The following is a 14,263-nucleotide window of genomic DNA, read 5'->3' as shown; positions in this document are numbered from 1 at the left end:
TGAGGTGCCTTCTGCAGTGACCTGTTCACATCTAATACGGTTCCCAATGTTCCGTGGTTCCAATGGTTCAACTTCAGTTTACCCTAAATTTTGTATTTACCACATCACAACTCACACTTATTTGCTTCATTTTTAGAACAGCCATTTTGGACTCAATCTTAAGGTATTTTATGAGCCTGTGCCATGAAAATTCTAAAATCTTTCAGTACAGGTTTTTTAGAAAAGGAAAGCCAGTGTTTAAAAAAGCAACTACATTATACACGTCACCAGTCTTAATTGTGATGATTATCGTCAAGCCCCACTATAACGAAAGCAGCTTTTAACGAACCCTCTGATATAACGAACAGACATATTGGTCCCGTCCAGTTTCCTATACAATTAGTTTATTTTATGCAGTTACAGCGAACTTCCAAGAGTATTAAAATCGGATTTACAAACTGTATGGAAGTCTTCTATTGAAACTTTTGTGTATTTTTCATATTTATTCCTATAATTTTACCGAAAAAATTATTAATTGCTAAACTCATCCACGTTTAGAATATTAGGATACACATTCCATCCAGAAAGAGAAACACCTTTATGCTGTTTCTTCTTTTACCTTCAGCACACACTTTCCTTTGCGTTCTGAATAGACTGCGGGACAGGTGAGACATCTAACTGTAAAAAAACGGGGATACTATAACCAATAACCTCATATGGTGTAAATGACCATTGAACTAAAAATGTGAATTGGTAGATCTGAATGTGGTTCCATTCAAATTCTTTGTCTGAGCTGCCAGAAAAAACTTTATTCAAGGCTGATGGAAATTTTGAAATTTTCGCTATTCAGATAAAGAGGAAGTAAAGTGTATTTATATGTCTGTAGTTTTTCAGTTGATTCTTCTTTTTAATGAAGGAAACATTTCGATCTTCTTCGGTTTGCTTTGTTTCTGTATAAAGTTTCTCAAAGGTCTATCATCCGAATGCGGGTTTTACGTTCTTTAGGTCTTTTACAAGGCTTAATATATTCTTCTTTACAAATGTTATAAAATCTTTGTATTGCAGACATATTTGGTTGTATTATACAAACATATTTTGGTTGAAATGATTGTGTTCTGAATGGACGTTGGATGAGACACGAAGATGATGATTTCCAGAAGAGCAAAACTCTCACATATTGCTTGCCCAAACTCAAAACTGCACTCTGTTTCTGTGACAAAAATACAACTGCAAGGAGAGAAAGAAGCTTAAAGCTTCTTCATTGAAGATAGATTAATATACGAAATGGATGCAGCCAAAATGGACCTTCCAGAAATGCACTTTTTCAAAATGTATGACTGGTACCATATGAAAAAAATCGAAACTCTATAATTTCTGCTCTTGGAAAAAATTTGGATACAAGACAAAAATTGAAAAAGTACAGCTTAAATATGCTGAAGAATCATTTCTGAAATGTTTGCCACTCAAAGAAACCAAATCTGCCAATCTGGCAAATGAGCTTGCCAGACACTTTAGAAGGACTGGAAAAGAAAGAAAAAAATTAATAACTGCGTAATAATAATGACAATTAAATCTCAATATGATTGTTTTAAATTGGATTTATTAATAATTTCTTTTTGTAGATGGGACAGTGTTAATCAGTTTTTTCTTTATTCATCATTCAATATTTACACATTTTTGTAAAAAAAATCCATTTTTCTTATCGCATCGGATATAGCAAACCAAACTTCCAAGCCATTGAAGTTCGTTATAACGTAGTTCGGCCCGTATGACGAAACTTTAAGCTTCGCTTGGTATACAACTGTATATTCACGATTTGTTTAAAAGTTATCTAGCAGCTAAAGTGACTTCTTTTTTTAACAAATGATAATCACGGTCACGCATTTTTTTCTGAGTACGAGAAAGGAACGAATCAGTTTAAATGTACGTGATTCCTTCCTGCGATTTAAAACGAGATGGAAGTACAGTTCATTAATCTAATATTAAAGGCCGAATATAATTGATAGAAATATGTGCAGCCTGAAATTGTTTTTCAATGATATTTAAATAACATTTTTTGTGAGGGTTTTTGCGGTGCAGTTTTTTCTCTTCTGTTTTCTCAAAGAAATTATCACAAAACTACAACAGCCGTGGAATCCAATAATGTTATATATATTTGCTATTCAAAACGATTTTTTTTTTTTTTTTTTTTTTTTTTACGCAGTTGCTTGTTTTATCGTACACTGCGGAAAAAAAAAAAAAAAAAAAAAAAAAGGCAGTTCTATTTCTTTCGTTCTACTGAGCCGATTTACGAAATTCAGCTTGCGTTTTCCATGTCGTCTCGAAAGCACGACGTAAGATATGTATTAGATTTATATATACCATTGTTCTAATATAGGTAATTTGACACAAAATAGGAATTTTTCTGAAATGACATGCCATGTTTTTCCATATTTCAATTCTATGACTCAAATTATACCTAAATACTAAATTTTGTAAAATTTGGAACGAAATTTACGAAGAAATTCAAAAATTTACCTTGGCGCAGGTTTTTCCAGTTTGCGCCAAGAAGACACCTGGCGAACTTCTTAATTTATAGCAACCTATTTTCCTTTCTTTTTTCATTCTAAACGAGCGGGGGAAAAGTCATCGTTCATCATTTCAAATAATTTTAACAATGTGCGTAAAACACGTTTGGCGTTATTATCGCCAAAATATGCCAAATTTCAAAACGCTACAATATGTAACTTCATATAGCCTAGAAAATTTTGAATAAAAAACTCTGATTTTTTGCAGGCATGCTTGGAAATGCATCTACTTTAAGATGATGGTAAACGTTTTATAGGTTATATAGTTCAAAAGTTTTTTCGAAATTTTTTTAAAAATTATTTAAAAATACAAAATCATAAAAAATGGGCGAATTTTATTTGGAATCAGCCTAAATTTTGAATTCCTGAAGAAGGACTCAAGTAAGTTTAATAAAAAAAGAGATATTAATAAATATGTATCAAATTCAATTAACATTGAAGAGCTAAAACTTTGAAAGATAATTTTTTAAAAACTACTCGCGCGACTTTTACAAAATTTGGCAGTTTGGCATAATTTGAGTCGCAGAATCGAAATATGGGGAAAAAAATGGTATATCATTTCAGAAAAAGTCCGATTTTGTGTCAAAATACATATACAGTCAAAAGTCGTTAATCCGGACTCGTCGGGACTTCGGCGATTCCGGATTATAGATCATCAGTTTAAATCTGGTAAGATGGCATGCAGAAATTATAAAATTAAAAATATGAAACCGTAATTTATGAAATAAAGAACAATTATGATCTAAAGGGTATCAAAATTTACAAAAAAAAAAAAAAACTTAATATTTATTTATTTACTTTATTAAACATTTCTTTCAATGTAAGTTGTTTAAGTTGCTTCGTTTTCTGTGACAATACTTTCTCTTTAATTCAATAAACAGACATAATTTCTTGTTCGGTTACAAAGTTCCGCTGTTCAAGTCCCGTAATTGCTGTGCCGAGAATACCGACTTACTTGTCAATCGAAATGTTTTCGTTTTCAATAACCTCTGGGTCACTTTCTTCACTATCGGAAGCGAATTATAATCACGAGGAACTTGATTTAAATCATATCAAAGACGGTATTTCATATCAAATAAAATAAAAACATCTGCCCTGAAGATAAGGATAGTGCTGACAGATCAACTTCCAATCCTCGGCGTGAAATTGATAAACAGATTTCGGATTTCAAAACATACTTTCGCTTTGTAGATACAAATTACATATTAGTAAATATATATCGGAAATTCTATTTGACATAATCGAAAGTTCAAGCTTACTTTTATGAAATTGCTCTAACAGTCTGCAAAAAATAATAAGCCGGATCCAATTCGAAGATTAAGGAACAACGCAATCTGCAACATTAACTGAATTAGATAATTTTAGCTCAGCTTATACCTCCGTTACACATTAAATGCGCATGCGCACAAACATATTAGCAGCCGTAAAGGTCTTACGTGCTCTTGTAAACGCCTGTGCGCATGCGTGAATGCGACGCATGCGCAGAAAGTTTGTAGCTTTGAGGTCCGGATTATAGATCATTCCGGATTATGGGTGTCCGAATTAACGACGTTTGACTGTATTAGAACAATGCTATATATCTTCTGGGACAAATGAGGGAATGCCTATGATGAAACGAATGACCTTGGACACCCGATCTTGTCCTTGAATTTTTTATGAGACGATCCGTGTCCTTATTAGCCATGAAGTTGCAAAATTTTAGATAATGCATTGCAAATCCAAACATACAAACATAAAAATAAAGGAAGAAAACGAAACGGGGGGGTATGAAGCTTGTGGGCGCAAGGATCCACTATTAATTCTATGAGTGTAGTGCAACAAACAGCATTTTTGACTGCTGCACTGAATAATCATATAAAAATAAACTACGAATACTGAAGTTTGTGTTTGCTTGAATTTTTTGAGTCGGTGATTGTTATAACTATGATGGCGAAATGACGATTATATTATTAGATATCGAAACAAATACACATGTGAAGAACAGATCGTTCTGTTTTACAATTCTTGAGTAGCAAACTATGCTGTAATTTCTTCCTCTTACTCTAATTTCAGCATTTTAAAAAAAAACTCTTTATTCTTTGTGAATGATAAAGTTGGAACACATAATGGATTCCTTGTCATTGTGAATGTGTTGAGGGGGGGGAAGAGAGAGAGACAATGTGATTACGATAGGTTTGGCTGATTATAGCTAAGCATACTAGGGCTACCTGCCTAAGGGAAGGGATGCTTTCATGGAGGACTTTGTAAGAGAAACTGATGCGTATACATGTTCCACACGGGGAAAATCACAAAAATTCCCATACACCCAGTCCGTTCGCCTGGAATCGAACCCAGGTCGGAACTACCATTGTTCAGCGATTTTACTCTTTGGGTACTGGTGGGTCTGTTGAAATCTTCCATCCAAGTGACTTCTCGAGAAATATTATGATATATATTCTAAATATTGCATACAGAACTACTCTGCCTTTAACACAACATTTGAAAATAATTTCTCAAATAAAAAGGTACGCTATCTTCGTTTCTCAATATTTATTGGAAGTAATTAGTCCAAAGGGATTTCAGTCCCGAAGGACTATTGCTTTCGTTTTGGCATTTTGCGTCGGACTCATAAACGTCGGTTCACTTTTCAAACTGTTGCCACAAAATGTTAGAGTCCTGCATTATATTTGAAGAAATTAAATAATGAAAAATCTGCATAAATGATTGTCTATTTCTCGCATTGTGATAAAACAATGGTACATAGAGCCATCGAATTTTGAATGACGAAATCCTACTGCGAATATGGGCATCTGAAATCCCAAATTTGGAATTTGTTTTATTATAGATTTTATATTTTGTAAAACTTAAACGAATTTTTGATTTACATACTCAATGCTTTAAAAGCGAGAAATGGCAACGTTATATAGAAAAAAAATACTTTTATCTCCAGCTCGCGAGACTGTGTATATCGGAAATTCTAAAGATATGCTTAATTTAACATTATTTTGCGATATTGCTCTTGAACTGAATTTTATGGTTTAAGTGCAAAGAACATGATATTTAATAAATAAAGGCAACACTCAAAACGTTAAAAAAACGCCCCTTTGGACGTAATTTAAAATCTGAAAAATTTCAGATTTTTTTTTTTTTTTTTTTTTTTTTTACTTTTGTAGCTTTGATTTCTGAAATGCAGAATATGCCAAATTAAAAAAGCAGTACTGAAAGCCATATCATAAGATATTTTAAAAGGCGAAAGGAATAATGGCGTGTTGGAATATAGGGTTTCATTTTATGAAATGAAATGGATTTATGGGAAAAAACAATTCAGAGAAAATTGGCCAAGAAAGGATATTTTAGGGAATTAATCAAAAAAGTAATGCTTCCGGCAGATAGTGCATATCCAAATTCCTTGCAAGATTATGCTTACTTTATTACAGACTGTGAATAACTTATAGCTGTTATAATTGGGAAATGTTATAAGGTACTTCTCCCTCCTTCTTGGCCTACCTTCGTGGCGTAGAGGTCAGCACACTCGACGCGTATTCGAAAGATCCGTAGTTCGAGCTCCGGCGATGGCGTTGCTCATTTTTCATCATTTCTGCTTCAAAAAAAGTACTTTATGTCTCTACAATGTGATTCAAAACTTCTCCATTCATTTAAGGAACTGTGTAATTTAAGAAACTGCGTTACTTGAAAGATGCTTTTTGGCAACATATATGACTTATACCTTCTCGTGTCCTTCTCGTGTCACATATATACTTTCTCGTGTCACATTACCCTGTCTATTAGAATGGCTAAATCAGGAAAGTTTTCCTTGGCTTGCCTGGCATTTTAAATGCTTACGCAACCAGGGTCACAGGGATTGAGATATGGTTAATGAGAAGGACATGCTTAGGAAATGTAAGACTAATTACTCAGTTTTATGAACTTTTGTCATAACACTTGCTGTTGTAATAGACCAGTATAAAGCATTATACATCCTGTACCTATGGAGAACAGACATTGAAATTTCCAAGACAGCTAAATAAGCTGAACAGCATCTTCCAATAACTAAGAAATGATTTTGTCATTGTTGATCGATTTTATTCAAAAACACATTGATTGATGATTAATGATGCAATAAAGCATATCACACTATAATTTTCGGAAGTGAAATGTAAACCATACCACAGTATAATTTTCGGAAGTGAAATGCAATAAACCATACTACAGTATAATTTTCGGAAGTGAAATGCAATAAACCATACCACAGTATAGTTTTCGGAAGTGAAATGCAATAAACCACACCCACAGTATAGTTTTCGGAAGTGAAATGCAATAAACCACACCCACAGTATAATTTTCGGAAGTGAAAGCACAAACAGCTTCACTACCAACAGTTAACACTTTAGTATACCTTTAATACATCCTTTAAGCAGAGTAAAAACTTCTTTAGAGAAAACGCTTTCGAGTTTTGTCATTGCCATTGAAAAATTTTTTAGAATTCTTAAAAAAAAAAAAAAAAGAATTCAGTATTTCAGTATGCTATGCAGAATTTTCTGTTGACCAGAGTGTGACGTAACCAATACCGTATATTAATCCCATCATTTTCCGTATCTGTATACATTCATCACCTTTTATTTCACAACAAAAGACAACTTCTAGGCCGAAGACACCGGCAATTGCAGCTTTCTAAGGGTAATGTTCTAAGCTTTCTAAGAAAGGCTATAAAAAGGACACTTATGAATAATTTCCGTTTTCTCTAATCCATATTTAGCTAGCGAAATGTATATCTTTTTAAATATACTTAGATACCACGTACCTAATCGATCTTAACTACAAATTATACAAGTTATAAGGTATTTCTCCCGTCTTCCTAGCATGCCTTCGGGGTGTGGTGGTCAGCATGCTAGGCCGGTATTCCAGAGGTCCGTGGTTCGACTGCCGGCTAAGACGGTTGATAATTTTTTATCTTGCCTGCTTCCAAAAAATACCCAATGTCTCTACAAAGTTATTGAATATTTTGTGCGGGAGTACGCTACAAATTGAAAGAATATCTAAAGAAAGATAATTATTATATTATTCATTAACATTCATAACTTTTCTGAGCTTAAGGTATGCTTGATTCATACATTCTCTCCATTTACTCAGTAAAATTATTGTAAGACTATTTCTTTTAATTTATTTGAGGTTTCTCTGTGAAAGAATTAATTCGCTTTAACCACCAAATTAGGTTTCTGCTTTATTTTCAAACTATTTCAAGTATATGAGGAAGATGTTTAATTTAACTGTCATTTATTTATCCCGCTTTAAAACTGAGCCGTGTAAATTCATCTCGTTTTCTTTTACTTTCATAAAATTTCCGAAAAGATTGGAAAAGACAGGCGACCAAAGGCGCTCGAGAACGGTGCGAAATTAATGGCATTTTAGCCGCTATTTAAGGATCGGCGTAAAGTGATGACTTTATGCAAATTCGCTTCACTTGTCCCCATACTGCAAAAGCCTAGAGAACGAGTAAAGGCGTGACAGATTAATGATAACTATCTCCAATACAGCGAGGCAGAAATTGGCGGTGCAAACTGTGTTATTTAAGCATCAGGCATTTGCTCGCCTTCACAAATGCAACGGTTGTCAAACTGCTTTAATTAAAAATGGGGGGTTTCGCGGCCAAATCTAGCAGTGGAAATGAATAATAGCTTTTGAAAAACGCGCACGCATCTGTAATTACTGTTACCGCTTTCTAAAACATTTAATTAAAACGCGTTGTTTATTTTGTTGACTCTTTTTGTCCCGCCTTTACGCGCCCTCTTCCTATGTTTTGCGGTATTGTTATTTTAAAAGATACCTGTCAACCCTTTCGCGTCGATTTGTCAAAGAGAAAACGATCCCCCAAGTTTCTGGAATGAGTTTTGTTCGCTGCTCGCACGTTTTGTTCCCGTTTTAGCTGTAAATATCACTTTTTGGTTTTTTAGACGGGGGAAGAAAGGAATTATCACCGAGTAATTTACAGCCAAAAATGTCAAACTGGCATCGATAAAGTTTTGCGAGATGAATGCTGATGGTAATTTACCCCCGCCAAAAATAATCTCCAACTTCTCATTGCGCGTGCGGCAAGATTGCGAAACTGTGATAGAGTGGAACTCTAAAAAAAGACGTCAAAACTCAAAAATAACGCGAATCCAGTGGCTGATAATCACACCCCATAATCATTAATCAGAGGTTTTACTGGGGAATCCATCGGGTTAAACGTGGCAGCTCGCATTGTATTTTCCGACTCATTAAAACAAACCCCAGGAGAAAAAATAAATAAATGTGTGCAACTCTAAAGTTGTAATTAAAAGTTTGGATGTCGTCAGCCCAAACTTTACAAAGCTTCAAACATTCAGCAGGTTGTAAGTCACAGTTGTGATTGGAGCATGATAGCTGACTGTATTTGCCAACAGCAGCATCAGATGGTCAGGAAAATATGTCTTCATGTTTAAATCAACACTTATTTTTAAACTGGATGAGCTGCACTCTACATTAAAGTAAATTATTCTAATATTAAAACTTGGATTTATTTTTTAAAAAATCTGATGTGTACACCACATGACTTCCTGGTACAGAATATTAAATTACGTACATTTTTTCTTGCATTTCATTTAAACTTATTGCATTGAAATAAATCTACTTCGTCGATAGCACATAAACCACACTAGAATAAATGCACTCTTTAAAATTCATTTGTTTACCATAGCGACACTCTGGCGCTAGGTTCACTTAACAGCGTTACATCTCATTCATTTCATAACTCAGAATGCACCAAATTTAAACCACATGAAGAATTATCTAATCGTTGCCCTGTTTTCTATTCAAATATTATAATAAGTTTAAAACGATGTATAAAAGAAATTAAACCAACAACAAAAAAAAAAAAAAAAAAAAGAGTTTTTCACAGACGGTTCAGTATTTCCCATTCAATTAATTCAGTTCTCAATTCGTGACAAGGCAAAAATACATAAAACCTCAAAATATCTATATTAAAAATTACGAAGTAAATCTTAAACACTTATTTCCTCAAAAACATTCCAGAAAGGATTAAGCATGATTGAATTAACAATAATAAAAGAAGGTATTATATTTGTTGTTGCGAAGCTTAGTTTTTCTAGACTGGCAACAAATCCACTATTCTGCTAGGTTTCAAATGTAAACAAACATGGCTGCTATAGTAAAAATAATTAGGCTTAGCCGAACTTAAACAACTTTAAATTGTTGATAATTCAGCAAATATCGCACCCAGATTTACTAAAGGCATAAAAACCTTAACTGGAAAATAAGAACAATCATTTTTAAAGCAAAAAATGCACAATTTAAAACCATGTAAGAATAAACAAATTGAGATCACTGAGCCGAGTAACAGAGTGATTATATATATATATATACATATATTTATATACTTTTGGTTATATATATATACATATTTTTATATACTTATTTATATACTCCTTAAATACATTAAATCGAAAAACAAATTTGTATAATTTTTGTGTATAAAGACTGGACATTAAATTTTTGAAGTTATTTTGGCAGATCAAAACATGTTTTGGGAAAATATGTTAATTTCCCTTAACGATCTAAAGTAGTAAAGTGCAGTCGATTGCAGCCTAAAGAGGAAGTGCACATCTACATGTTATAGCAGTTCTATATACACAAAATGTCCAACGTTCTGAAGCTACTCGTTTTTGAGTTATGCGAGATACTACATACATACGTACGCACAGATGGCCACGAAAAATTCTCTTCAGAATTCCTTTTAAATCAGTTTTATAATTTTTGTGGAGGAAAAAAAGTCCTTTATTCTGTCCTTGCGTACAGATGTCAAAAACATATTACAAGTTACAAGGAAGTGAAAGAGGTAGGAGGCGAATTTTTATGAATTCATAATTATACATACGGAATTACAAACTGTTTGACTAAAGCGAAGCGTAAATAATTGAATACGAAACGTAAAATATTGTAATTTCAGTATTTTAAATAAGCATTCTCCAAGAAGGTATAAAATGAGAAATGAAAAGTATTATTAGAACTGCAGTTCTTTGTGACGGTCTCACAAATTTGTTGTTTATTGCACTACAGTTTTAGAATATAGTTTGTTTCTTTCTCTTCAAATTAATGAATAAAGAGTGTTGTTTCAAATACATAACATAATCAGCAAATGCGTTTGAATTTTTGCGTTAATAAAAATAATATTCTTTTTCGAAACTGTAACATCTAAATAAAACAATATTTTCCCAAATGTGGTTCTGCATGTCCCAAATGCATGTTCTTTCAAGTTATTAAAAAAAAAAACTAAATGAATCGTTTTTGCCTTACGTTACACTATGTTACCAATGAATTTATCGTCGACATGGACAGCAAAGGTTGTCATTCTGTCATTCCACAAGATATAATTCTAAAGGTTTTAATTTATCATTGTCACCTCAGAGCTGACAGAAACCTGAGTCCAGGAATCTAATCATTCTAGAATTAAAATTGAAATTCATTCTTCAAGAATGAAATAGAGATAGCAGATAGCAGTGTCTATCAGCGGTTGAGTGAATAAAGCTCCTGATGCTGATAGTTTCATCCACCGTCCTTTCCCTCTCTTTTTTTTTTTTTTAAAAGACTTCACTTTCTACAGAATAACAATACACACAATAAAAGACGTATCATTGAAGGAAAAGGGGTTACTTATCTGCCTCAAAGACACAATGCTGAATACCCAGGTGTGAACTCACCGCAATTTGTGTTGCTGATACGCCTGCTTCTTTTTCATGTCACAGCTGCGTGTCACTCATTCATTGTCAGAGAATGAATCTGTCAAATGTCTTTTTATTAATGAAACCTGTGTATGTAACAGGTAATAAGTCACGCATTTTATTTCTTTACTTTTCTTTGTAAAAAGTGAATTCTTAGAATTTCGAAAATATACTAACTGATCGGTGTCCTTTATCTTTATTTATATCACTTTGCATTTTTACTTCCCTGTACGAAGTAAAAAGGAAGTATTGTAATTCCGAAATTTTTCAGGCTTCATATTTCAACGAAAATATCCATTTTGACCGCTCTCAAATGCAACTTAACGATGTTTTTGCATCACATCTGTACGTAAGGACAGAATAAAAGACTCTTTTTTCCCCTAAAAAATTATAAAACTGATTTAAAATGAATTCTAAAAATAATTTTTCGTGGCGTCTGTACGTACGTATGTATCTTGCATAACTCAAAAACGAGTAGCCTCAGAACGATGAAATTTTGTATATAGGACTGCTATAACATGCAGATTTGCACCTCGTATTTTGGTTGCAATCGGCCTCACCAAATGTATATAAATATATGTATATATCCATTCTATTAACTGGATCAGTGATCTCAGTTATGTTTGGAAGTTGTACATTTTTTGCTCTAAAAATGATTGAATTATGTTGTTCTTATCTTCCGTTTAAGGTTTCTATCCCTTTAGTAAATCTGAATGCAATATTCGTGGAGTTATCAACAATTTAAAAGTTGTTTAAGTGCAGCTAAGCTTAATGAATTTTGCGATGGCGGACATGTTTGTTTCCATTTTAAACTTGGCAAAATATCGTATTTGTTGCCAATCTAAAGAAACTAAGCTTCGCAACAACAAAGATGACGCCTTCTTTTATTATTGCGAATTAAATCGTGTTTAGTCCATTCTGAAATTTATTCGAGGAAATAAGTGTTTAAGATTTACTTCGTAATTTTTAATATAAGTATTTTGAGTTTTTATGTATTTTTGCCTTGTCGAGAAGTGAGAACTGAATTAATTGAATGAGAAATACTCAATCGTCTGTTAAAAACTGTTTCTTTTTTGTTTTGTTTGCTTAATTTCTTTTATAAATCGTTTTAGATTCATTATAGTATTTGAATAGAACATGTGGCAACGATTAGATAATTCTTCAAATGATATAAATTTATATGCATTCTGATTTATAATATGAACGAAATGTAACGCTATTAAGTGAAGCTAGCCCCAGAGTGTCGCAGTGGTAAACAAATATAGTGAATTTTTAAAGAGTGTATTTATTCTATCGTGGCTTATGCGCTATCGACGAGGTAGATTAAATTCAATCCAATACGTTTAAATGGAATGAAAAAAAAAGCGTCTAATTTAATATTCCGTGCAAGGAAGTCATGTGGTGTACGCATCAGATTTTTAAAATGCAAACATTTTACGTATTTTGTCTAGCTGCCACATTTTACATATAAAATATTATAATCCCTAATGCCATTTAGATCTGTATTGAACAAAATCAGTATTGCTAAGATGTAATATTATTTTGACTCATTAATCTTAAATGCATCAAAATTAGCAGTGTATTGATGGAAAGAAGGATGTAGTTAAAAATATTTTTAGATTAACTAATCTATTAATATTCGGCCTGTATATGTGCATAATCTATATATGTATAATAATGTATAATCTGTATATGGATAATAATGTATAATCTGTATATGTATCTGTATATCTTCGGCCTGTATGTGTACAATCTATATTAATATTCGGCCTCTCCAGAGCTACCTCTCTCTGCAAGTGAAAACCAGTTCTTCAACTCTTTTTTGCATGTAAGTTTAGTTAATAATTAAATCTGAACATGCTAGGAAAACAGAAAACATGGATATAAATAATGTGCCATTTTCGTATATACAGGGTGACCCAGAAGTTCGTTAACATTTCAAATTTCAATAATTCATTGAATAAATTAGGTAGAGAGGTAAAAACTGACACACATGCTTGAAATGTCATGGGGTTTTATTGAAGCCAAACAAAAGTGTTTAAAACGGCCAACAAATGGCCTTTCATATGATAACAAAAGCATAGCGTAACAATTGATTTTTAGCCAAGCTTATGCTTTTTTATAACAAATTTTTAACATCTCTGCCGTCATTCATCAACAATAAGTACAGTCGAGGAGCAATGTTGTGAACATATGTATGCAATGTACAGCATATGTGTAAGTATGGTGGGAAATTGCTGTCGGATGTTGTCTTTTAACATCTCTAATGAGGTAACACCACAACCAATGATCACAGGGATTGAAATCTGGGGACCTGAGAGGCCAAGTATGACGGAGGCTGAGCACGCGATCCTCACCAAACGATATGTGCAAGAGATCTTTCAGATGCATAGCATTATACGGTGAAGCGACATCCTGCATACAAGTCATACCTTCCGACAGTTCTTTATCAGTCAGACTAGGGGCGATGCGGTTCTGTAACGTATCAGCATACCTCACACCCGTCACACTGACAGTTTGAATAACAGAACACGCGAACACAGATTTCGTTGAAAAAAAAAAAAAAAAAGGTGCGATCATGATTAATGTGATAAATCCACATCACACCGTGACCAACACCCAGAGAAAATTGACAAAGTCATGAAGGTACTGATTCCCTCTTTCGCTGCAGCTTATTCATACAGGATTCTCATGCTGCGTCACTGACATTTTGCTGACCAAAGCCATATGTTGGCCTTTTTTTCCCTTTCAATAAAACCCCATGGTTTTAAGCACGTGTGTCAATTTTTACCTCTTTACCTACATTATTCCGTGAATTATCGAATTTTTAAATGGGACTTTTGGGTCATTCTGCATGTACTAAGCCAGCCATGCGAATTCTGAATAAATTCTTAAAAAATTTATATTTATAAATAATTAATTGTTAATTATCCACTAAGGAAGGTAGCCCTCGTATGCTTTCCCATATTGAAATGGCCTGAC

The 14,263-nt window shown here is 33.2% G+C and overlaps 1 protein-coding gene across 2 annotated transcripts in view; it reads left to right on the top strand.

Moving 5' to 3' along the window:
- The window catches only part of LOC118187533 (uncharacterized), a 136,159-nt gene that overhangs the window by 41,624 nt on the left and 80,272 nt on the right, over positions 1–14,263 (top strand). Inside the window, exon 1 of one of the 2 annotated variants that reach the window (XM_035357774.2) lies at positions 11,250–11,382. The exons of the other annotated variant lie outside the window; for it this stretch is intronic. The gene's annotated coding sequence lies outside the window, so the exon portion shown is untranslated. Of the gene's footprint in view, positions 1–11,249; positions 11,383–14,263 lie in introns of those variants that run through there. 2 annotated transcript variants of the gene reach the window in all.

The sequence above is a fragment of the Stegodyphus dumicola genome, chromosome 4 (assembly GCF_044657685.1).
Source record: "Stegodyphus dumicola isolate Sdum_Otavi_A_Nest chromosome 4, ASM4465768v1".
NCBI lineage: Eukaryota > Metazoa > Arthropoda > Arachnida > Araneae > Eresidae > Stegodyphus > Stegodyphus dumicola.
Note: the sequence above shows the minus strand (reverse complement) of the source record. Positions and strands in the feature narration are given on the sequence as shown.